General features: G+C 42.4%; 1 protein-coding gene and 1 long non-coding RNA gene across 2 annotated transcripts in view; one reads left to right on the top strand and one right to left on the bottom strand.

Annotated features, from left to right (window-relative positions):
- The window catches only part of LOC124048848 (prosaposin-like), a 62,678-nt gene that overhangs the window by 27,742 nt on the left and 9,536 nt on the right, over positions 1-25,400 (top strand). The gene's annotated exons all lie outside the window — the stretch shown is intronic.
- Positions 1,699-3,720, bottom strand: LOC124048850. Its single transcript, XR_006841318.1, has 3 exons — positions 3,454-3,720; positions 3,000-3,120; positions 1,699-2,865 (listed from the first exon to the last, which is right to left on the bottom strand). It is a non-coding gene; the product is annotated as an uncharacterized LOC124048850 (long non-coding RNA).

Below are 25,400 nucleotides of genomic sequence, written 5' to 3'. Positions count from 1 at the left end.
AGTATGACCACGTTGACCCCTAAAGCCCTGGACAAATCTAAACCTTTACTCTTCTCCTGCAGTATGCCAATGAAAACACGTCCCTGTTGTTAACACTAGGCCTAGGGACATAATACATGGTTGGGAAATCTTAATCAATGGTTTTCATTTCTCTGTCTAGCCGTCTTTATACGACTGACCACAGTAGCCACGACTGCACTGCAGTACCAGATGAAAAAACATTAGAACACAACACAATCTAATCTCTCAATCCACAGCCAACACTGCTGTACACTATCAAAATACACAACGTACAATGTACACTAAGAATCCTGAAACTAAGGGAGCAATGTTATATCCACACGTGACACTAGGGGACAGATTGTAGCAAACCAATATAATGTTTATTTTTATTTTTTTATCTTTCACAGTTTTGTAATATGAATGTTTTCCATTGGACACTGGACACTTTCTATTAGTCATTAATTCAACAGTATTGCACATTGCAGATTGATTAGTCTATGTGTCCACAAAGCTCTTTTCATCAACCACAGAGCGCTAAGAACCTTGGCGTGATCCTGGACAACACCCTGTCGTTCTCAACTAACATCAAGGCGGTGGCCCGTTCCTGTAGGTTCATGCTCTACAACATCCGCAGAGTACGACCCTGCCTCACACAGGAAGTGGCGCAGGTCCTAATCCAGGCACTTGTCATCTCCCGTCTGGATTACTGCAACTCGCTGTTGGCTGGGCTCCCTGCCTGTGCCATTAAACCCCTACAACTCATCCAGAACGCCGCAGCCCGTCTGGTGTTCAACCTTCTGAAGTTCTCTCACGTCACCCCGCTCCTCCGCGCTCTCCACTGGCTTCCAGTTGAAGCTCGCATCCGCTACAAGACCATGGTGCTTGCCTACGGAGCTGTGAGGGGAACGGCACCTCAGTACCTCCAGGCTCTGATCAGGCCCTACACCCAAACAAGGGCACTGCGTTCATCCACCTCTGGCCTGCTCGCCTCCCTACCACTGAGGAAGTACAGCTCCCGCTCAGCCCAGTCAAAACTGTTCGCTGCTCTGGCCCCCCAATGGTGGAACAAACTCCCTCACGACGCCAGGACAGCGGAGTCAATCACCACCTTCCGGAGACACCTGAAACCCCACCTCTTTAAGGAATACCTAGGATAGGATAAAGTAATCCTTCTCACCCCCCCCCTTTAAGATTTAGATGCACTATTGTAAAGTGACTGTTCCACTGGATGTCATAAGGTGAATGCACCAATTTGTAAGTCACTCTGGATAAGAGCGTCTGCTAAATGACTTAAATGTAAATGTAAATAAAAAGACCAAATATCTGAAATATGGAAAGCATTTGTTTTTAACCTCCTAAAATTATAATAAATGAACATTGTATTTTTACATAGATTGGCATAGAGTTTGTCATTGACCTAACACTGTGGAAAAATCCAACGTTATAGAATAGGCCAGCCAGTAGTGAATTCTAAAAGTCTGCTTTGCACATCTGCTTTCCGACAAGCGTCACATGACTTCACATCATCCCTTGTGTAAGCTCTCTAAAGGCAAATCAGAGCCAAGAGGCATTATTTGACTTCCCTAAAATGTGCCCTCCAACCGTCTTGGAATTGAATAGCAGACATTTGATCCCGTGAAGTGGAGTAGCCATTGGATTTAGTTCAATCTAAAATAAGCAACAAAGACAACTATGGGGATAAAATGAACTATTTACATTTACAGGGCTCTCAAAGGGAACAGTACACTTACTGAAAAAATAGGCTTCTAACAAACAGTTGTGGCAAACCTTTGGCCAATTTGCAGCAAACTCAGTACAAATATGCAAATTAGATCACATAGAACTTTAAATGAACTTGCTTCTCACAGAGAAAACTAAACATACTAAACGTACAAAATATACTAAACAACTTATTCAATGTCTTAACAGATACAAATAAATCCAATACAACTTGAAGTCATCAGCATGGTAATGCAGAAAAGAGCAAATACTGGATCTTCTCCACATAAATTGACCGTAGGATGTTTAAAGGGGCAATTACAGAATTTACATGAGCCAAGTGATAACTGAGCAATAGCTTTCAACCAATGGAAGTTTAAAAGATAATTAACACTGAAATAATTCAAACAGAAAATTCCAACCCTGTTCAGAACTATTGACTTTTGAGTGAACTTGAACTTTGAACCCTTTCGTCCAAAACTTGAAAGCATGCACTGAAACATTCAGAAAACACAAAAGAAAAACACAATTAGAATACTGAAAACATTTTTTATTTTGGCATCTTAAAAGGTAGATTCAGCAGCTAATGAGCGGGTTCGGCTTTTGAAAAAACAGAGTCAGCTGTTACGAAGTTACTTTGGCGTTGGTATGCTTCTCACTGAAACTAGATTTCTATATATTTTTCAGCAAAGAAACAACGTTTCTGCCGTTTACAAATGCTATATAAACAAACGATGTAGCTAGCATAAACTGGGACTTAGGCCTACTAAATCTCCCTTTAAATGTGTGGCCAACTGTTCCTAAGGAAGGCACAGTATACACGATTTTACTCCAGCCAAGCCTCAGCATAATTGGTTCAAACTAATCAACTAATTATGATAATCAATCTAGACTGGGGACTTCATCATTAAGAGACAGTTGTCTACTAGTTGTCTTTGGTTCCTGACTCAGGTGTATAAGGCTTGCATGGAAGAAAACCAACCAAAAATGGTGTTATGCCTAATATGGCAATTCAAAAATGAATGTATGATAGCTTTCATTTCAAAGCCATGTGTGCAAGAAGCTTTGACTTTGAACACATCATTCTCTGTCCTCAGATTGATTGAAGGCCAAAAAAACGTTTTGTCTTGTAGCTGATTGCTTCTAGCAAGAGAGAAGGAACACATGATCAAGATGTGCTAGCTACTAGTTCAAAGCAATAAAATATCTAAATTGTTACAAAGAATAAATGTATTGGCTACATTTATGAGAATAACACATGCATTTGCATTCCTTACCGAGCTTGAAGAGGACACGCTCATTTATCACTCAATAAAAGCGTTATGAGGGACTGCACCACAAACATCTTTCCAGGGAGTTGATGCAGCCTCTTCCAACACAACGGGTAGGTGTATCCATCTGCAAAAAGTAAAGTCTTGCTTTGACGTCAAATCAGCTCATATTGTTGTAACTGTTGTGCTAGCTAACATGCTACTGAACAGTGAAACTAGCATATTGATATCCATATTGGCATTAAAAGACAGAAACGTATTCACCTAAAAATAAGTGTTTACGCAAATCATTAGTTAGCTATCACATTAATTGTGCAAAAAAATACGATAGCTAACGTTAGATAAAAACTGGTATCAACAAAATGTGTTTCACTCTATACCATAAAACATGACATTGCTAACTGGGGATCAATTAGACAACAATGTTTTTGTTTATAGTTTAATTACGTTAGACACTCACCTGAACACTTTGATAGGTAGCAAGCTAAATAGTTTGGTTTCCATTTTCCAAAATATTTTTCTAATCTCCCTGATTGGTCATTAACGGTTACTTGTCTTGGAACTCATGTGTTCATCAGAAACGGCTTATGATAACCAGTTTGCCTCTAGTGGCAATAAAGGTTTGCCGCAGATTCACCAGTAGTGGCAAACATTTGCAAACTTGGAATATTTTGTGGCACACTATTTACAGTGCCTTCAGAAAGTATTCACACCCTTGACTTTTTCCACATCTCGTTGTGTTACAGCCTGAATTTTAAATTGATTAATTTGAGATGTTGTGTCAATAGCATACACACAATACCCAATAATGCCAAAGTGGAATGAGTTTAGAAAGTTTTACAAATTAATTTAAAAAATCAACAGCTTAAATGTCTTGAGTCAATAAGTATTCAACCCCTTTGTTATAGCAAGTCTTAACAAGTCACATAATAAGTTGCATGGAGTCACTGTGTGCAATACTGTTTAACATAATTTTTGAATGAGTAGCTCATCTCTGTACCCCACACATACAATTACATTTAATGTCCCTCAGGCGAGCAGTGAATTTCAATCACAGATTCAACCACAAAGACCAAGGAGGTTTTCCAATGCTTCGCAAAGGGCAGATAGATCAAAAAATAAAAATAAAGTAGACATTGAATATCTCTTTGAGCATGGTGAAGTTATTATCAATACAGCCAGTCACTACAAAGCTACAGGAGTCCTTCCTAACTCAGTTGCCAGAGAGGAAGGAAACTGCTCAGGGATTTCACTCTGATGCCAAACAGTTAGAGTTTAATGGCTGTGATAGTTTTTTCCTGAGCATGGATCAACAACATTATAGTAACTTCACAATACTAACCTAAACGACAGATTGAAAAGAAAGAAGCCTGTACAGAATAAAAATATTCAAAAACATGCAGCCTGTAAAACGGCAAAAAAATGTGGCAAAGAAATAAACTTCATGTCCTGAATACAAAGCATTATGTTTGGGGCAAATCCAACACAACATATAACTGAGTACGACTTTTCATATTTTCAAGCATGGTGGTGGTTGCATCATGTTATGGGTGTGCTTGTCATCGGCTAGGACTATGGAGTTTTTTGGGATAAAAATAATGGAATAGAGTTAAGCACAGGCAAAATCCTAGAGAAACCTGGTTCAGTCTGCTTTCCAACAGATACTGGGAGACTAATTCACCTTTCAGCAGGACAATAACCTAAAACACAAGGCCAAATCTATACTGGAGTTGCTTACCAAGATGACATTGAATGTTCCTGAGTGGCCTAGTTACAGTTTTGACCTAAATTTCCTTGAATATATATGTCAAGACTTAAAAATGGCTGTCTAGCAATGATCAACACAAAACTTGAAAGAGCTTGAAGTATTTTTAAAAGGATTATGTGCAAATATTGTACAATCCAGGTGTGCAAAGCTCTTAATAAATATGTACTCAGAGTTACAGCTGTTATTGCTGCTGAAAGTGATTTTAACATCTATTGACTAAGGGGTGTGAATACTTACATAAGACATTTCGGTATTTCATTTTCAATACATTCTAAACATCTATACATCTAAAAACATGTTTTTCCGTTTTCTTTATGGAGCATTATGTGTTTTTTTTAAATTCAGGCTGTAAAACAACAAAATGTGGAATAAGTCAAGGGATATGAATACTTTCTGAAGACACTAATTTGGAGCAAATTTGCAACAAACTTATGGGAGGTTTGTCACAACAATTAACTTTCCTGTCTTTGGAAAGTACATCAGTATCAAATTATGTTAATTGAAAAAACAAAAGCAGCCTCGAAAGACATGTAAACAATGGTAAATATGTTTCATTGTTCTCACTGGAGCAGGCTAGTACTCTTATCAACGTGGTTTTCCATTCACCTGTTAAAGCATTCAAATATAAAATGTGTCTTTTTCAGTTAAGTTATATATGCTATAGATTTATTATAAGTAGAGTCCTATTTCCAGTAAACCGAACAGATGGTCTATCTTTCCAGAGAGAAAGGAGGAAGGAAATGTTGATTAGTCATTTGAACAGGATTTGATTAGTTGGCTGTAATTGCCAATACTTTTGATTCAGCATACCAATAGTTCCCCAAAAAGTGAAAATATGCGTAGTTGTTTCTGGGTTGGTCCCTCTGTTCAACCGACCAGCAGAACCATCTGTACTGGCCACGGTTGTTTTTTGAGTATTTTTTTAAATCGCTCCATGCAGACTCCTCTGGTAAGGGCAGCACAGTGTTCCTAGCCAGTGGAACCACATATGCAAGCCATTAGCCAAGTTCCTTTGTCCACGTGGCTTGAATTTTCACTTTCCGACAGACCGCCTTGTGGACACGCTACGAATTATTCAAAGACAGCCACTTCTAAAAATGATTGTATAAGAATCTTCTGTCAGCAGTTGGAAATGAGGCAGCAGGAGCTGACATCAACTGCATCCCAATATCTCAAGCAAACAACTTCAACTGGTAGATCAGAGCCAGCTTGGATATAGGCTGTGGCAGAAATATACCAGTGTTTGATTTTTTTTTTCACCTTTCAATATCAAGACAAAGATATCTCACTGGGCAAAAACTGGTTGAATCAACGTTTAAATGTAATACAAAATAATATATATGTATATGTGTGATGAGTGAAAAACTTGAGACATCACTGTAAGGGAATGCATTTTTTAAAATCCAACTTTTAACCTAAATCCAATGACATGGTTAAATGTTTTACATTTTACTTTGAAATCACTTTAGTTGATAACTCAGACAAAATATAAATCAAAACTAGACATTAACATTATGATTTGCTCTGCTTAGTATGGGCTGCTTAGTGGTGATGATACTATTATGTCTTCCTCCTGTCCCTCACATACACCCCAACACAGTTTATTATTTTCCTCCCTCAAGTATTTTATCCAGTCACCGTTTCCCAATCCACATCCCCTTTGTAATATCAGTCAAATTATCTTGTGGTCATAACATAATTTCCAACACCAAGTATTTGAAACTAGGCTTCCACTTCTATACTGCAGACAAATAAACATCAAGATTGACCATTTCTATGTTTTTTCTTTCATAAACTGCTGGTTTCAATTACTCAACTCAATTTAAGAGTATAGAACTGCATCTTGGCAGCACACACATATACACATACCACAGGCTACGTGGCATTCTGCACGTGTAGGCTTCTAAATATCAGTAGGCCTATACACAGCATCCAGGAGGAGGAGCCCCTAACTGAGGCAGAGAGGAAACTCAGAGACCCCCACACTGTACTACCCCAGCCCACAACGGCACTGGAGCTGCTAGTTTCATTCCAACTCCATAATGATCAGTTCTTTTCAACCTCTTAAAGTCTGGCATCTGAAATACATGTGATTTTTGAATGTTGGCAAATACTAAACGTGTAAGGTAATGATGTCTCATTAAGTTATCTTCTTCCCAGGACAATCACCATAAACTGTGTGCATTGTCTGGGTAATATGGAAGCAAAGATTCAAAGAAATGGACAGGATGTAGTAAAATCAAGAAAGACATGTGAGGGGGGAGAGCGATATAACAGAGAAGCCAGGTCAGAATGTTAATCTGAAGCAAAATTACACTTAAATATATTTCAAGTTTCCTTTTTGTTGTCCTGTTCAGTTCTATAACTGCCACTGCATTAGCAGTGGTCATAATTTGCGGTCACTACAGCTCACTTCACCAAAGCTTATGAATAGCACACCGGCACCATCTACTGGGCATATAATATATTGCAGCCAACCAGCAAACAGGTGGTGGCACTTTATTTAGGAAGTTATTGGGTGTACAACACTGGCATTTATCTTGTGGAAGATGTTGCAGGTACCAAACAGAGAACCAATGGTATCTTGGTGGACATTTTACAGAGCAGTTGCATTTTAAAAGACCTACAAAACATTATTTGTGTGTCTCTAGTAGTGTTGTCTCGCCTTGTATTGAGGACGTGTAGAATATGTTTATGTTCTCCTCTGACCCTTGGCTTGCAGTCAGAGGCACATCCAAGAAACACGTTACGGACAGAAAGCTAAACGACAGGTAGCTTTAATCGTCATGCATGTCTTGCAAACACAGTGCCTTCTCACCCACCCTAAAACAAATCCAGTGAAATTGTACATGAAACACTGTACAACTACTATTTGAACACAGCCTTGACCTTCAACAAAGAGTAGCCTCTATCAATCAGAAACTGTCCAGGTAGGAGGAAGCACATTTTCCTTTCTTTCAAGGCTATGTACGGGATAGAAACAACAAAATGCAAGTTCAGGGCATAGGTACATTCATAGCTATCCTTTATAAGATATGATGACCAAGGAGGAAAACTCCAAAATTGAGCTGGACAACAGTGGAGGTAAAATAATATAGGAAAATCTATCAGTGTAGGTCAACATTGAAAATAATAATTTGTTCTTAATTTAATCAAGGATCTGGCTGTTTTTTTGTACCATCATCTTTGAAATGCAAGAGAAAGTCGATAATGTATTATTCCCACCCAGGCGCAATTTAGATTTTCCACTAGACGGCAGCAGTGTATGTGAAAAGTTTTAGACTGGTCCAATGAACCATTGTATTTCTGTTCAATTTTGCATCAAGTGTCACGGCAGATTTCCTCCTCTTCCTCTGAAGAGGAGGTGTAGCAAGGATCGGACCACTATGCAGCGTGGTAGGTGTCCATGTTATTTAATAAGAAAACTCAACATGAACACAAATACAAAATAACAACGTGAACTGGCAACGAAACAGTCCCGTGAAGTATAAACACAGGAAACGGTCACCCACAAAATACCCAAAGAACATGGCTTCCTAAATATGGTTCCCAATCAGAGACAACGATAAACACCTGCCTCTAATTGAGAACCAATCTAGGCAACCATAGACTTACATAAACACCTAGACTAGAAAACACCCCATAAACATACAAAACCCCTAGACCAGACAAAACACATAAATCCCCCATGTCACACCCTGACCTAACCAAAATTATAAAGAAAACAAAGATAACTAAGGACAGGGCGTGACATTAAGACTGCCCAAATGTGCCTAATTGGTTTCTTAATACATTTAAGTTCATAACTGTGCACTCCTAAAACATTAGCAATGGTATTCTTTCACTGTAATAGCTACTGTAAATTGACAGTGCAGTTAGATTAACAAGAATTTAATGTTTCTGCCCATATCAGATATGTCTATGTCCTGGGATATTTTCTTGTTACTTACAACCTCATGCTAATCACATTAGCATGTCTGGTCAATTCAATCTGGTCAGAACACCTGTTTCACATTAGAACACGGAATTCTCTGCCCGGAGAACCGACACCCTCAACGTCCACAGTGCCTGGAGAAGCTTTACAGACCCTGGTGAAAGTTTGTCGTTTGTGAAGTCCAGGGATGGCTGATGTGCAGTGAGTCTCCATCCCTAGCAGGGTCTCCTGCAAGTTTGAAGAATTCATTGACCAAGTACTCATTTGCTAAATCCTTGCAGAACTCCCCGTTTGCAGACTGGCCCCCCCAACCAGACAGCAGATTACTTGATGGGCAACCAGCAACAGCCACAAACTGAACACTCCCATGACACGCACAGAACTCTGCTATTACATACTTCACTAAACTGATCAATGCACACAACACATAGCCCAGGGACCTTAGAAACAGCTACTTAAGAACTCTGAAGATGTGTTTGGTTAAGCTACCACCCCAAACCTTAGCTGTATTCGAATACTCATAATAACCGCAGTATTTGTGACGTGAATTGAGTATATGGTATGCTTATTGGTCATAGTATGGATATAGTTAGAATGCCAAAAGTTCCCAGATGACGTACTAAATACTCCAAAACAGGAAGTATGCATGCAGTGGACTTCCGTGCTTTTAGGGTCCATAATGCAATTCTTCAGAAAATGAGCGGGGTTTCATAACTTTTCAGATTTGAAGATAATGGCAGAAAATAAGTCCGACGGCAGCGGATAAAAGTTTAGGCTACTCCTTGGATTTTTGCCTCGGAATGAATAAACACAAAAAGTAACAAAAGGTGTCGGCCAGCTGGACAGAGATGGCGGAGGGCTGCTGGATGGCGTTGCTGCTGGGCCCCTGGGATCCGGGGGGGCCTCACTTCAGGGGAATCTAGATCTAGAAAGGAATACAGAAAAAGAGGGTGATTTTTAGAAAGAGGGGTCGATGGGTTATTATCTGAATTTGAACCAATTACCTTGTTATCCTGGTCTGACTGCTCCGCCTCCTGTTCCGGCTCCTGGTTCTGGTCCTGCTGTTTGGTGTTAAGTTGGTCTCACAATCCAGGCTTGGAGGTTGAGTTGTGGGAAACGTTTGCAGTTGATGATACCGTTGGTCTTACGATTGGGGATCATGAAGGGGTTACTGGTGACTTTTAGAATGCCAGTGTTGTCACACATGATCCGAGCTAGAGAGGCACAACTAAGGGCAGCTCTCTGTGCCGAGGTAAAGACGCCTGGGTTTTCATACCACAGCCTGTGGATCAACAAGCATGATGAGGACATGAAACACATTCATACTCTGACTGACAAACAACCACTCCCTCACACTCACATATGCATGCTTGCACACACACAGCTGTCTCCCTGGCGAATCCTCTGGAACTGGGTGGCTATGAGGCAGGCGAAGAGAGGCCCGACGCGGCCTCCTCGTACAAAGGGTTCAGCCACGCCCCCCATCCACACGTCAATGTTAGCTGGTGTGCCGTAGAGCTGCAGTAGTCTGCGGGCCAAGTCTTTGTTGTTCAGAACCACAGCCAGCTGAGTCTGGTTCGTAGGAGTTGAGAGTCCACAGAATTTACGCCAAGCATTGTAGCCTAGGTTGGGTGACAGAAAGAAAATAATTAGTGCATGGAACAGATTGATAGAGCTATATTGAGGAAGAGAGAGAGATGAAGGACATTTTAGAGTTGGTGTTTACATGCGTAAAGGATAAACTGTAATATGAGTATAACGGTATAGATGTATTTATCTGTGGTATCAGTATAGTTTGTAGAGGGGATAAGGCAGGTATGTACCAGGCAGGCCATGGTCGCGTCCACGCTGCATGTTGAGGGAGCCCAGGTCCAGAGCCAGGTGTTGTACGAACTGGAAAAGTCTCTCCCTCAGAACGTCCACCATCATGTGATCCTTGGTGTTCAGCTTAGCAGGCCGACCCACCAGACCTCGGATCAGAGGGTCGATGCCACCTGAAAAAGGACAGAGAGAGAACTGAATATTTAAATGTTTATCCTTTTGTACCATCAATTGAAAGCAGACTCTCCTGTGCCGCACACGGGCGCTGATCGGAAGACCGGGATGCAGCTGTCTCGGCCAGTGGGCAAGCGTGGGTCTCTGGGAGGAATCTGGTCATGGAGGAAATAGCAGACGTTAAAGACCTAATAATCCATGGACCATGGATAGAAAAGGGCAAGATATACAGAGATGGCTGTATAGTCGTTGTGCTGTAAGTCAAGGCTGTGGGATGTGATGGTGAAAGTGATGACTGACCTGGATGGGGAAACAGGGTTCGGAGTGTTCACAGCTCTCATCACAGTCCAGGCCGTTGCTGTAGGAGCGAATGCTGGGGGAGAAGGGCGTGAACGTTAGGTCATGGTCGTTCCACTGCCCAAAGAGGGTGACCATGTGTGTGTACTTGCTATCACACTTAACACCAGCATCATTAGTTGCCAGGATACGGTTAGAGACCTGCCTTACCTGCAAACACAAACGGAAGGAGAGAAAGAGGGCAGAGGGAGAAGGATAAATACAATTATGTTACTTCATACATAACTTGTGGTAACATAGTAGCAGTTATTCCCACTATATTTTTTGTCATCATACCAGAGGGAACATAAAGTTGTTGAAGCGTGTGTTTCGGTCCCAGCCTTTGGGTCGAGAGATCCAGAATGCCAGTCTGTAGCTCAGTTGGTAGAGCATGGCGCTTGTAACGCCAGGTTAGTGGGTTCGATCCCCGGGACCACCCATACGTAGAATGTATGCACACATGACTGTAAGTCGCTTTGGATAAAAGCATCTGCTAAATGGCATATAATTATTATTATTATTATAGATCCCATCGTCATACTGAGCAGGCAGCCAACGAGTGAAGGGTGTATTTGAGGCTCCAAGACGAGGGTACTTCCTGATAAGCATGAAGAAAATACACAGAAACTTCACTTGAGAAACTCAAGGAATATGGCTACATCTCCTGAGGCCTATGCACTCAGCCCACCTCAGACATAGTGTACACTAACATGAACTTCCCCTTACATTCCACTCTCCACAACTTCTATGTGCAAGGCTTTCAGATTGTTGCGTGAAGTATTAAACCCGCCATGCCCTGGTGCTCTTACAGGTTGTTGCAGATGCTAGTGGCTGTGCGGTACTTGTTAATGTTGGGTGTGGTGTGGCAGGAGGGTTTGCTGACACGAGCTGCACAGCCAGTTACCCGGACGATGGTGTCTAGCTCCTCAGGTGTGAGCAGGTCTGAGAAACAAGAGAGAGGGATAACAAAGACTTGTACATGTACTTATTACAACGGTGCGTGTCTATATCTGAGTGAATATGTATTCTGAATTCCTCACAGAGTGAATGTGTGTGTATGTATGACGGTGTGTATTACTGACCTGTTGCGATGAGCGAGCGTTTGTGCAACCTGTGTGTGCTGTGGATTTTCTCATGGATCAGTCTCAAGGTGTTCTCCAGGTAGTCTGCAGACCGTACAGCAGAGCATGTGGCCCTGGCAGGCTGCTTCAGGAGATGCAGGACATCTGAGGGCCTGTTGAACTGCCCACGCACTCTCTCCAGACTCCTGACAAAAAGATGAAGTTATGAACAGAAACATGCTCCTGAAGTTGAATAAAATCTCAGTACAGAGGCAGATTTAGTACTAATGCCATAGAAATGTAATTAAATGTTTAACAGATGCCCCTCTTCCCTTCATCAAAAATAAAATACAAATCTGAAAAATGTAAACGTTTTACTGAAAAATTACATGGTTATGGCAAAAGTTCAGTCCTAATTCTTCCATTGAAAAGATACACAGCTTCCTCTCTGATTGTGACAGAACTATACCTCTTTTCGGCTCCCTCAAGAGGCTAGTATTTCTTGATTAGGTTGCTCAGTGTTGAAATAAGAAGTTAACACGAGGGTCTATCATTTTTTTTCTCTAGCCTCACTTTTCATTACATCTGTATGGCCTAATCATTAGAAATGATGAGAAATTGAAATGATTAAAACCATTGTTTTCTAAAGGAAATACAAAAGTAAAATAAATACAAAATAAAGAGGAATAAGAAAGACTTCCCTAGTGCAAATCCATCTGTTCGAATGAGTGAGACAATTATGCTAAATGCACACAGTGACACTAGTGCTGCCATCTACAAAGACAATTGTCAGATTCACTCACTTTTCTCTGGAGTACTTGTAAGCTTCATCTACGAGTCTCTCTGCCTCCTCCACTGAACTTTGAATGAATGGGCTACTCAAGCTTTCCTCTGTAGACAGATCTGGCTGGCTGAACATCAGGCACAACCCCAATGCCAGGAGGGAGGGAAACGGCTTCATCTCTGAAAAACAAAAAGGGGTTCATCAGATCATCTTTTGAAAAACCATGCTGCACTCTGAAATGTCATGTGGCCCGTAGCTGTTTTTCAGATTGTGTGAGAGAGAACTTTTCACAAAATAATACTTTTACACAATATTAATAACAGATTCATAGCACATGGATCAGAATTACCATGTATAACAGAGAATAAAATGGAACCTGATTAATAGACAAGATTGAAACATACTGCATAAAAAGTGTATACAATTGTCTTACCTTTGTTTTAACCACTGTGGTTGTGAAGTCTTGTTGAGAAGTCAACACTTGCCTGAAGATTAATAACTATTCTATTTATAGATAATTTTGCAAAGCCTCGCCTCCTGTCATCTGTCATTTCTGAGGTGTCTGAATTATGCACAGTGCCTTCAGAAAGTATTCATACCCCTTGATTTATTCCACATTGTGTGTTACAGCCTGAATTAAATCTACAATCTGCCAATCTACACACAATAACCCATAATGACAAAGTGAAAACATTGTCACGATCGTCGTATGGAGGGGACCAAAGCGCAGCGTGGTGTGAATACATTCTTTATTGAATGAAGAACACTTAAACAAAAAACAACGCAACGATTAAGATGAACGTGACCGTTATATAAACACTGTGCTAACATGCAACATAACATAGACAATAACCCACCAAATACCCAATGAAGATGGCTGCCTAAATATGGTTCCCAATCAGAGACAACGATAAACACCTGCCTCTAATTGAGAACCAATCTAGGCAACCATAGACCAACATAAACACCTAGATGAAAACAACCCAATAAATCTACAAAAACCCCTAGACAGTACAAACACCCTAGAATAAGACAAAACACACATATCACCCATGTCACACCCTGACCTAACCAAAATAATAAAGAAAACAAAGAATACTAAGGTCAGGGCGTGACAATACGCCCCCACAAAGGTGCGGACTCCGGCCGCAAAACCTAATCAAAAGGGGAGGGTCCAGGTGGGCCTCTTTCCCGGCGTCGGCTCGGGTGCTGGACGTAGACTCCACTCCACCTTAGTCTTAGTCCGCTTTTGTGGCCTCCGAGGAACGGCGACCCTCGCCGCCAACCTAGGACTGGCAACCCTATTAAAGGGCCCCACTGGACTGAGGGGCAGCTCCGGACTGAGGGGCAGCTCCGGACTGAGGGGCAGCTCCGGACTGAGGGGCAGCTCTGGACTGAGGGGCAGCTCCGGACTCGAGGGGCAGCTCCGGACTCAAGAGTAGCTCCTGGCTGGCTGACGGCTCTGGCAGCTCCTGGCTGGCTGGCGGCTCAGGACAGACGGGCGGCTCTGGCGGCTCAGGACAGACGGGCGGCTCTGGCGGCTCAGGACAGACGGGCGGCTCTGGCGGCTCAGGACAGACGGGCGGCTCTGGCGGCTCAGGACAGACGAGCGGCTCTGGCGGCTCAGGACAGACGAGGCGCACTGTAGGCCTGGTGCGTGGTGCCGGCACTGGTGGTACTGGGCCGAGGACACGCACCCCAGCGCGAGTGCGGGGAGGAGGAACAGGGAGAACTGGGCTCTGGCGACGCACAGGAAGCCCAGTGCGGGGGGCTGCCACCGGAGGGCTGGTGCGTGGAGATGGCACCAGATCGACCGGACCGAGAAGGCGCACTGGAAATCTGGAGCACCGAGCCTGCCCAACCTTACCTGGTTGAATGCTCCTCGTAGCCAGGCCAGTGCGGCGAGGTGGAATAGCCCTCACTGGGCTGTGAAGGCGAACCGGGGACACCAAGCGTAAGGTTGGTGCCATGTATGCCGGCCCGAGGAGACTCACTGGAGACCAGATGCGTAGAGCCGGCTTCATGGCACCTGGCCGATACGAGGAGCTGGAATGTACTGCACCGGGCTATGCACACGCACCGGGGACACCATGCGCTCCACCGCATAACACGGTGCCTGCCCGGTACAACACCCTCTCTCTCCACGGTAGCAGGTCTCCTACCTGACTTCGCCACACTCCCCGTGTGCCCTCCCCCAATAAATTTTTGGGGCTGCCACTCGGGCTTCCAGCAGCTCCGCTGTGCCGCCTCCTCATACCGGCGCCTCTCTGCTTTCGCTGCCTCCAGCTCTGCTTTGGGACGGCGATATTCCCCTGGCTGTGCCCTGGGTCCTTTGCCGCCCAGAATCTCCTCCCAAGTCCTTTGATTGCTGCTGCTGTCCGTTACCACGCTGCTTGGTCCATTGTTGGTGGGTTATTCTGTCACGATTGTCATATGGAGGGGACCAAAGCGCAGCGTGGTGTGAATACTTTCTTATTTATTGAATGAAGAACAAGAAGAACACTTAAACAAAAAAAACAAAAAAACAATTAAGACGACCGTGACCGCTATATAAACAATGTGCAACATAACATAGACAATAACCCAAGAAATACCCAATGAAGATGGCTGCCTAAAAATGGTTCCCAATCAGAGACAACGATAAACACCTGCCTCTAATTGAGAACCAATCTAGGCAACCATAGACTAACATAAACACCTAGATGAAAACAACCCCATAAATCTACAAAAAACCCTAGACAGTACAAACACACTAGAATAAGACAAAAACACACATATCACCCATGTCACACCCTGACCTAACCAAAATAATAAAGAAAACAAGAATACTAAGGTCAGGGCGTGACAAACATGTTTTTAGAAATGTTTTAAAATGTATTGAAAATGAAATATTAGAAATATCGAATTTACATACAGTAAATATTCACACCTCTGAGTCAATAATTTGTACAAGCACCTTTGGTGCATCTGTTAGTCTTTTTGGGTACGTTTTTAAGAGCTTTGCACACCTAGATTGTTATTATTTGCCCATTATTTGCCCATCACTTAAAAATGTTGCAAGCTTTGTCAAGTTGATTGTTGACCATAGCTAGACAGCCATTTCAAGTCTTGCCATAGATTTTCAAGCAGATTTAAGTCAAAACTGTAACTAGGCCACTCATCAACGTTCACTGTCGTCTTGGTGACAAGCATAGCCACAATATCATGCAACCACCACCATGCTTGAAAATATGAAGAGAGGTACTCAGTGATGTGTTGTGTTAAATTTGCCCCAAACATAACGCTTTGTATTCAGGACATGAAGTTTATTTCTTTGCCATATTTTTTGCAAGTTTACTTTAGTGCCTATTTGATCATGGTATTTGATTCCCTGCAGGATCATTGTCTTGCTGTAGCAAGCTGGCTCAAATTAAGATCCTACATCTATGTATGGCTTTAGTCTGTTGTCATCATGCTTTTGCTTAATGTTGTTTCCACACAGAAACTTTTACTTGAGAAGGGAAGTAAGAACATTAACTCTTAACATGACTAAGGTAATTAACATGACTACGCTAATTAACATATATAAGGTAATTAACATGACTAAGGAAATGAATATGACCAAGGTGATTAACATAAGGTAATTAACATGACTAAGGAAATGAACATGACCAAGGTGATTAACATGACAAAGGTAATTAAATGATGACCGTAATTTACATGACAAATGTAATTAACATGACAAAGGTAATTAAATGATGACAGTAATTTACATGACAAATGTAATTAACATGACAAAGGTCATTAGCATGACTAATGTCATTTGAAATAAAACAGCCACACCAATGCTTTGGACCTGGTTAAGAAATTGAAACATGTCCACCCTGATTTCAGAGAGTGACACTTATTGATGTTATCATATGGAAGGTGCCAAGACTTAGTAGTTTCATCATTTGGTAATGTTACATTAGCCTAGACTCACAGGGGTATTCAACTCTTACTCTACGAGGTCCAGAGCGTGCTGCTTTTCTGTTCTATCTGATAATTAATTGCACCCACCTATTGTGCCAGGTCTAAATCAGACCCTGATTAGAGGGGAACAATGAAAACAAGCAGTGGAACCGGCTTCGAGGTCCAGAGTTGAGTTTTAGGGGTAGAGGATACTTTGCACCATCACACATGAAGAAGAATTTATGGTATGTAGTATGCCATGTCTTTTTTCAACCCAAGATTCTATCAGTATAGAGTACAAGAGGTCAACACACCATGAACATAATGTAGCTATCTTAGTTATTAGTGATGCAAGGGTTGACTCATAACCCGCAGTCGGTCAGGTTTATGGTCATGAAATATTATGTGGATGAAGGGCGGGTGGGTGGCGGCTGGGTTGAATAAAGAGAAAACAATACCTTTAAAAAATCCATAAATGTATAATTTTTAGGCAATTTATAGGCTACATTGAGGTTTGGCATTAGTACGTAAGCCTACGCATTATTAGGGCCTAAAGGCGTTGAATGCTTTCCAGTCTAAACAGTTCAGAAGAGATTGTACATATATTATGATGACATGTGACATTATTGTTCGTTTAGGACTTCAGGCACAAACCATTTTTTCTTGGACCAACCCGAAGTCGGTAGATGAAGTCTAAGACCATTTCTCTGCTGATTGGTGAACAGTAGGGTTCCTTAAGTAAAATCTTTATTGTCATTCAACGAGAGATGACTCATTTTCATGCACATTTCTAATTGAGAAATACTGCACATAACATCTTAGGTGTAAAATTGAGCGACTAAGATCTCTGCAAAAACATCAAAATTAATGACAGATTTCTTGAGTAGGTTAGATGAATTATGACATCTCAAAATAGAAAAACAATACTATTGCCGCTTTTTTCTCTCTCGGGAGTATGCTAGCACACTCCTTGGGTTTGCATTGCTGACTTCGGCTAGCCGCCAGCCGAACTGAAGCATGCCTTAAATGTAGGCTATGTGCACCAAATATCCTACATGCAAATCGCCAAACGCTTTAGGGCACATATGTCAGAGTCAAGGCCCGCGGGCCACATCCGGCCCGCGAGAAGGTTTTTTACGGCCCCTGGGATGATCTTGATTTATTATTAGAACCGGCCCGCAGACCGCAGCAAGCCGGCAGCCCGCAGATCTTTTACACGCACCAATACTACATTTCCCACAATGCAACGGTGACGCACCGAGCAGTAGGCTGCTTCATTTCAATATTTATTGGCACAGCAGTTGTCAGCATCACAGTAAAATTAACTTTCAGATACCCATCAAAAATGGCAAAACGGTAGGTGGACACTGAGAACCGGGGGTTTCAAACAAGGTGGGAGTCGGAGTATTTGTTCACGGAGGTAGCTGGAAAACCTGTGTGTCTTCTGTGTGGAGAAAGTGTGGCGGTACTGAAAGAGTATAATCTGAGACGACATTATGAAACGAAACACGCGGACAACAACCATTTACGGAGGGGGATTTCATCAAAAACTGCATGATTAAAGTTTGTGACGAAGTTTGCCCAGAAAAAAGGCAACTCTTTTTAAATGTGAGTCTGAGCAGAAACACCATTGCCGAGAGAGTAGACCAGTTGTCCATCAATCTAAAAGAGCAGCTTGTGAAAAAGGGAAAAGATTTCATTGCATATTCCTTGGCTGTGGATGAGAGCACCGACATTTCTGACATTGCCCAGTTGTCAATTTTCATCCGCGGAGTGGACTCCAGCCTAAGCGTGACAGAGGAGTTTTTGGCTTTACGTCCTATGCATGGCACAACTACGGGGCATGATTTGTATGAAGAGGTGTCAAGATGTGTAAATGAGATGGAGCTGCCTTGGGAAAAACTCGTGGGTTTGACAACCGACGGAGCACCTGCGATGTGTGGACACAGGAGCGGACTGGTGGCGAAGATACGGGAAAAGATGCAAGAGGAAAACGCGACAGGTGAGCTGACAGCTTATCATTGTATCATACACCAGGAAGCGTTGTGCGGTAAAGCCTTGAAAATGGAGCATGTAATGAGCATCATCACGCGCACAGTTAACTTTATCAGAGCCAAAGGTTTGAATCACCGCCAGTTCAAGGCATTTCTGACGGAGTTAGAAACGGAGCATGGTGATTTGCCTTATCACACAGAGGTGCGATGGCTAAGCCAGGGAAAGGTGCTTCAAAGATGTTTCGAGCTTCGTGAGGAGATTTGTCTGTTCTTGGACAGCAAAGGGAAAGACACAACACAACTCAGAGACGAAATGTTTCTGTGTGAAATGGCTTTTCTGTGTGACATTACGAGTCATCTGAATGCAATGAACTTGCAGCTGCAGGGTCGGGATCGTGTCATCTCTGATATGTACAGTACAGTGAAGGCATTTAAAACCAAACTGACTCTGTGGGAGACGCAGATGCGGAAAGAAAATTTGAGCCACTTTCCCAGCTGCCAGACCATGAAAGAGAAGCTCTCTACCAGTGCGTTCCCGAGCGCACAGTTGGCTGATAAAATAGGTATGCTTGCCGCTGACTTTCGACGCCGATTTGCTGACTTTGAAGCACAAAAAAGCAGGTTGGAACTGCTCGGTAACCCATTTGCTGTTGACGTGGAAAGCTCACCACCAAACCTCCAAATGGAGTTGATTGACCTCCAATGCAATGATGCACTGAGGGCAAAATATGCGGCAGTGGGTGCTGCGGAGTTCGCCCGTTTCCTCCCCGACACAATGCCCCAGCTGCGCATCCAGGCTGCTCAAACGTTGTCTATGTTTGGCAGCACATACCTGTGTGAACAACTGTTTTCTTTGATGAACTTGAACAAAACATCACACAGAAGTCGACTTACTGCTGAACACCTCCACTCAATTCTGAGGATTTCCTCAGCTCAGAGCCTTACCCCGAACATTGATGAACTTGTGGAAAAGATGGGACACCACCAAGTATCACCCTCAACCTCAAACAAGTGAACATTACTGTGCAATCACATATTTAGAGTTTTTACTCAGTTCAAGTTTAAAAGTTAAAGTTTAATATTTGTTTTCACTGCATGTTACTTCTCCTTAAACAAAGTGTTGTTTTTGATTAATAGATTTTTGCACTTTATTTTATTGTATTTCAATCCAATTATATTTTAAAAATATTTCAGTTGAGTGGATGATAGAAAATTGCTATTATTGTTTTTTTCTTTGAAGTAAATTTAGCCCACTTTTGCTAAAATAGAAAATATAGGCTACTGATGGTGCCTTGAATACCGGTTTCTTTCATTTAATGTTCATGTTATGGGGATTTTTATATAAAGGAAATTTGTCTTTTGTGTCTGTTGAAAATTAAAGATTACTGACAGAGCCATAAGAAAATATTGCTTTATTTATCTGATCATATTGGAATATATTTGTTAGGTTTTCAGTAGGTTCAATTAGGTTCACTAGACTATATGCGTCATTTAAAAAATTTTCAATGAACATTCGAACAGTCCGGCCCTCGGCTTGTAGCTAAATTTTTTATTTGGCCCTCCGTCCATTTGACTTTGACACCCCTGCTTTAGGGAATGGTGTCACGGCTTTCTTCTGTTGAAGGAGAGGCGGACCAAAACGCAGCGTGGTTATTGTGATACATCTTTAATGAAGATGATAAATGAACAATATTCAAAACAAGAAATGTGAAAAACTGAAAACAGCCCTATCTGGTGTAACAAACACAAAGACAGGAACAATCACCCACAAAACAGGCTACCTATATATGGCTCCCAATCAGAGACAATGACTAACACCTGCCTCTGATTGAGAACCATATCAGGCCCAAACACAGAAACAGACAAACAAGACATCCAACATAGAATGCCCACTCAGATCACACCCTGACCAAACAAAACATAGAACATACAAAGCAAACAATGGTCAGGGTGTGACAAATGGGCAGAAAAAGTTCAAGTTGATCAAGAGGGGACAATGTCAGAGTTTAATTCAATAATAGAAAAGCTGTGAAATGGAGAGTTAAAAATAAAGAGAGGGAATGCCATGAAAGTGATATTTGTAGAATATTTGGTGAAGTGGTAAAAGAGATGATAGCAGTGCCAGCTATGTTATATGTGATGGTTGTGAGGGCTATACAAAGTATACAGTCACAACAGGAGGACTTCAAATAGGCCTATGGCACATCAAGGGAACTGTATGTAGGGGACCTGTATGTAGGGGAACTGTATGTAGCCTACTGTTCAGATGGGTTAAATGGAAACTGAAATTTGGACACTGACTGTAGGTCTATAACCTCTCACATTGCCTTAATATTAACTCCTGCAGAATTATACATTTCTTGCATAAAATTATACACCAAATGCAGGCAAAATTTGGAAACCATTTCTGTATGGACCTCGCTTTGTGCACGGGGGCATTGTCATGCCTAAACAGGAAAGGGCCTTCCCCAAACTGTTGCCACAATGTTGCAAGACCAGAATCGTCTAGAATGTCATTGTATGCTGTAGTGTTAAGATTTCTGTTCACTGGAACTAAGGGCCTTAGCCCGAACAATGAAAAACAGCCCCAGAACATTATGGTTCCTCCACCAAACTTTACAGTTGGCACTATGCATTCGGGCATGTAGCGTTCTCCTGGCATCTGCCAAACCCAGACTTTTACACGGTATGCATTTCCACTTCACAATAACAGCACTTACAGTTGACCGAGGCAGCTTCAGCAAGGCAAAAGTTTGACTAACTGACTTGTTGGAAAGGTTGCATCCTATGACAGTGCCACATTGAAAGTCACTGAGCTCTTCAGTAAGGCCATTCTACTGTCAATGTTTGTCTATGGAGATTACATGGCCGTGTGCTCGATTTTGTATACCTGTCAGCAATGGGTGTGGTTAAAGTAGCTGAATCTGCTAATTTGAAGAGGTGTCCATGTACTTTTGTATATATAGTGTATATAAACCCTGGATTGTTGATGCTATGTATTGGCCAGTGAGAGGCTTTGAAGGTACCGATTGGTCTTATTGGCACCATAGCCGCGAGAAGTAGGGGTGATGAGGGTGCTCCAGCACCACCTAAAAAATGTGAATTACAAAATTATATATATATTTTTTATTAATTATTTTAAAGTAGTGCACTGGGCCTTTACTAGTTCTGTACTAGCAGACCAGCATAGCTTCTGTAGCATGAGATACTTTTTTGTCAGCACCCCTCCTCAGCCGGTGAGAATTATGATTTTTTTAATCGCATCACCCTCAGTCCCAAATTATATACAGTGCATTCGGAAAGTATTCAGACCCCTTGACTCTTTCCACGTTTTGTTACATTACAGCCTTATTCTTTAATTGATTAAATTGGTTTTCTCATCAATCTACACACACCCTATAATGACCAAGCAAAAACAGGTTTTTAGAAATGTTAGCCAATTTATTTAAAAAACTGCAATATCACATTTACAAAGTATTCAGGCCATTTATTCAGTTTGTTGAAGCACCTTTGGCAGCGATTACAGCCTCGAGTCTTCTCGGGTATGATGCTACAAGCTTGGCACACCTGTATTTGGGGAGTTTCTACCATTAGTCTCTGCAGATCCTCTCAAGCTCTGTCAGGTTGTATGGGGACTGTTGCTGCACAGCTATTTTCAGGTCTCTCCAGAGCTGTTTGATCGTGTTCAAGTCTGGGCTCTGGCTGGGCCACTCAAGGACATTTGTCCCGAAGCCACTCCTGCATTGTCTTGGCTGTGTGCTTAAGGTTGTTGTCCTGTTGGAAGGTGAACCTTCACCCCAGTCTGAGGTCCTGAGCACTTTGGAGCAGGTTTTCATCAAGGATCTCTCTGTACTTTGCACCGTTCATCTTTGCCTTGATCCTGACTAGACTCCTAGTCCCTGCCGCTGAAAAACATCCCCACAGCATGATGCTGCCACCACCGAGATTCACTGTAGGGATGGTGCCAGGTTTCCTCCAGATGTGACACTTAGCATTCAGGCCAAAGAGTTGAGTCTTGGTTTCATCAGACCAGAGAATCTTGTTTCTCATGGTCTGAGAGTTTTTAAGTGCCTTTTGGCAAATTCCAAGCAGGCTGTCATATGCCTTTTACAGAGGAGTGGCGTCGGTCTGGCCATTCTACCATAAAGGCCTGATTGGTGGAGTGCTGCAGAGATGGTTGTCCTTCTGGAAGGTTCTCCCATCTCAACAGAGGAACTCTAGAGCTCTGCCAGAGTGACCATCTGGTTCTTGGTCACCTGCCTGACCAAGGCCCTTCTCCCCCGATTGCCTAGTTTGGCCGGCGTGCCAGCTCTAGGAAGAGTCTTGGTGGTTCCAAGCCTCTTCCATTTAAGAATGATGGAGGCCACTGTGTTCTTGGGGACCTTCAATGCTGCAGACATTTTTTGGTACCCTTCCCCAGATCTGTGCCTTGACACTGTCCTGTCTCGGAGCTCTATGGACAATTCCTTCCACCTCATGGCTTGGTTTTTGCTCTGATATGCATTGTCAACTGTGGGACCTTATGTAGACAGATGTGTGACTTTCCAAATCATGTCCAATCAATTGAATTTACCACAGGTGGACTCCAATCAAGTGGTAGAAACATCTGACGGATGATCAATGGAAACAGGAGGCAACTGAGCTCAATTTTAAGTCTCATAGCAATTGGCCTGAATACTTATGTAAATAAGGTATGTCATTTATTTTTTGCAAACATTTCTTAACACAACGTGCCTTTGGAACACAAGAGTGATGGTTGCTGATAATGGGACTCTGTACACCTATGTAGATATTCCATTAAATTATCTGCCGTTTCCAGCTACAATAGTAATTTACAACATGAACAATGTCAACACTGTCTTTCTGATCAATGTTCTGTTATTTTAATGGACAAAAAATAGCTTTTCTTTCAAAAACAAGGACATTTCTAAGTGACCACAAACATTTGAACAGTAGTGTACGTCTGAAAACTAATAGAGCGAGATACTGAGGTCCAACCACCATAGCTGCTGTCATTTTAGTTGTACCGCATATATAGACGATAACTTAATTGGCAACTTGCTGTAAAACTGATACAATCACTGCCTTCAGGAACTGATATGCATGGTTTATTACTGTGAAATAAAGTTATGGCCAGACTGGACATTCAGTGACGACCGAAAGGAATGTCTTTGTTCAGGGCCAGTCGAAAACAATTCCTCTTTATTTTGAGCAAAACATTGTGGAGCATACAAGAATGTCAGTGTAGGAGCTCCTTGAGTTTTTATGCTCCATGCAACTCGAACTACATAAGGTGTGTAAACAACCCTTTTGTATAGTGGTGGGTTAGGTCTATTTTGAATTCATGATTTGGTCTCACATCAAAGGTCCATAAGAGATTCTCCCCATTAGCAAATACTACAAATCAATACACTTCAAAGAACATCAGGCATCAAGTGAGACATATCCATTCATTGTAATATCTTATATCCTTTGAAGTTCATACTCACTTTGCCTTTAATTCAATATAATTCAGAGAAAAAAACAGAATATCCTGCCATGTTGGCATTGTTACTTGACATGATGTCACATCAATGGTTTATGACCTTTCTGGAACTGATTGTCATGTTTTGTCTTATTTTGTCTTGTCATTTTGCTTTTCCCTCTGTTCGTTTTCCCCCTGCTGGTCTTTTTAGGTTCGTTCCCCTCTTTCTCTCTTCCTCCCTCTCTCTCTTCTCTCTATCGCTCCGTTCCTGCTCCCAGCTGTTCCTATTCCCCTAATCAATCATTTAGTCTTCCCACACCTGTTCCCTATCTTTCCCCCTGATTAGAGTCCCTATTTCTCCCCTTGTTTTCCGTTTCTGCCCTGTCGGATCCTTGTCTATTGTTCACCGTGCTGTGTCTGTGTATCGCCCTGTCGTGTCGTGTTTCCCTCAGATGCTGCGTGGTGAGCAGGTGTCTGAGTCTGCTACGTTCAAGTGCCTTCCCGAGGCAACCTGCAGTTATGATCGAGTCTCCAGTCGGTTCTCGTCATTACGAGTGGAATTATGCTTTATGATTGTAGATTTACTTTACTGGATTAAAGACTCTGTTTTCGCCAAGTCGCTTTTGGGTCCTCATTCACCTGCATAACAGAAGGATCCGACCAAGAATGGACCCAGCGACTATGGATTCTCTCTACTCTACTCTCGAGTTCCAGGGAGCGATGCTCGGCAGACACGAGCAGGAATTGTCTGCTGCTCGGCATGCCGTTGAGACCCTGGCCGCTCAGGTCTCCGACCTCTCAGGACAGTATCAGAGTCTTCGTCTCGTGTCACCAGCTACTTCCGGTTCTTCCGAGCCTCCGGAACCTAGGGTTAATAACCCACCATGTTATTCTGGGCAGCCCACTGAGTGCCGCTCCTTTCTCACCCAGTGTGATATAGTGTTCTCTCTCCAACCCAACACATACTCAAGAGAGAGAGCTCGGATTGCCTACGTCATATCACTCCTTACTGGTCGGGCTCGGCAGTGGGGCACAGCTATCTGGGAGGCAAGCGCTGAGTGTACTAACAATTATCTGAACTTTAAAGAGGAGATGATAAGGGTTTTTGATCGCTCAGTTTTTGGGAAAGAAGCTTCCTGGT

This window comes from Oncorhynchus gorbuscha, linkage group LG11 (assembly GCF_021184085.1).
Source record: "Oncorhynchus gorbuscha isolate QuinsamMale2020 ecotype Even-year linkage group LG11, OgorEven_v1.0, whole genome shotgun sequence".
Classification (NCBI taxonomy): domain Eukaryota; kingdom Metazoa; phylum Chordata; class Actinopteri; order Salmoniformes; family Salmonidae; genus Oncorhynchus; species Oncorhynchus gorbuscha.
This window is presented reverse-complemented; position numbering and strand designations above follow the sequence as displayed.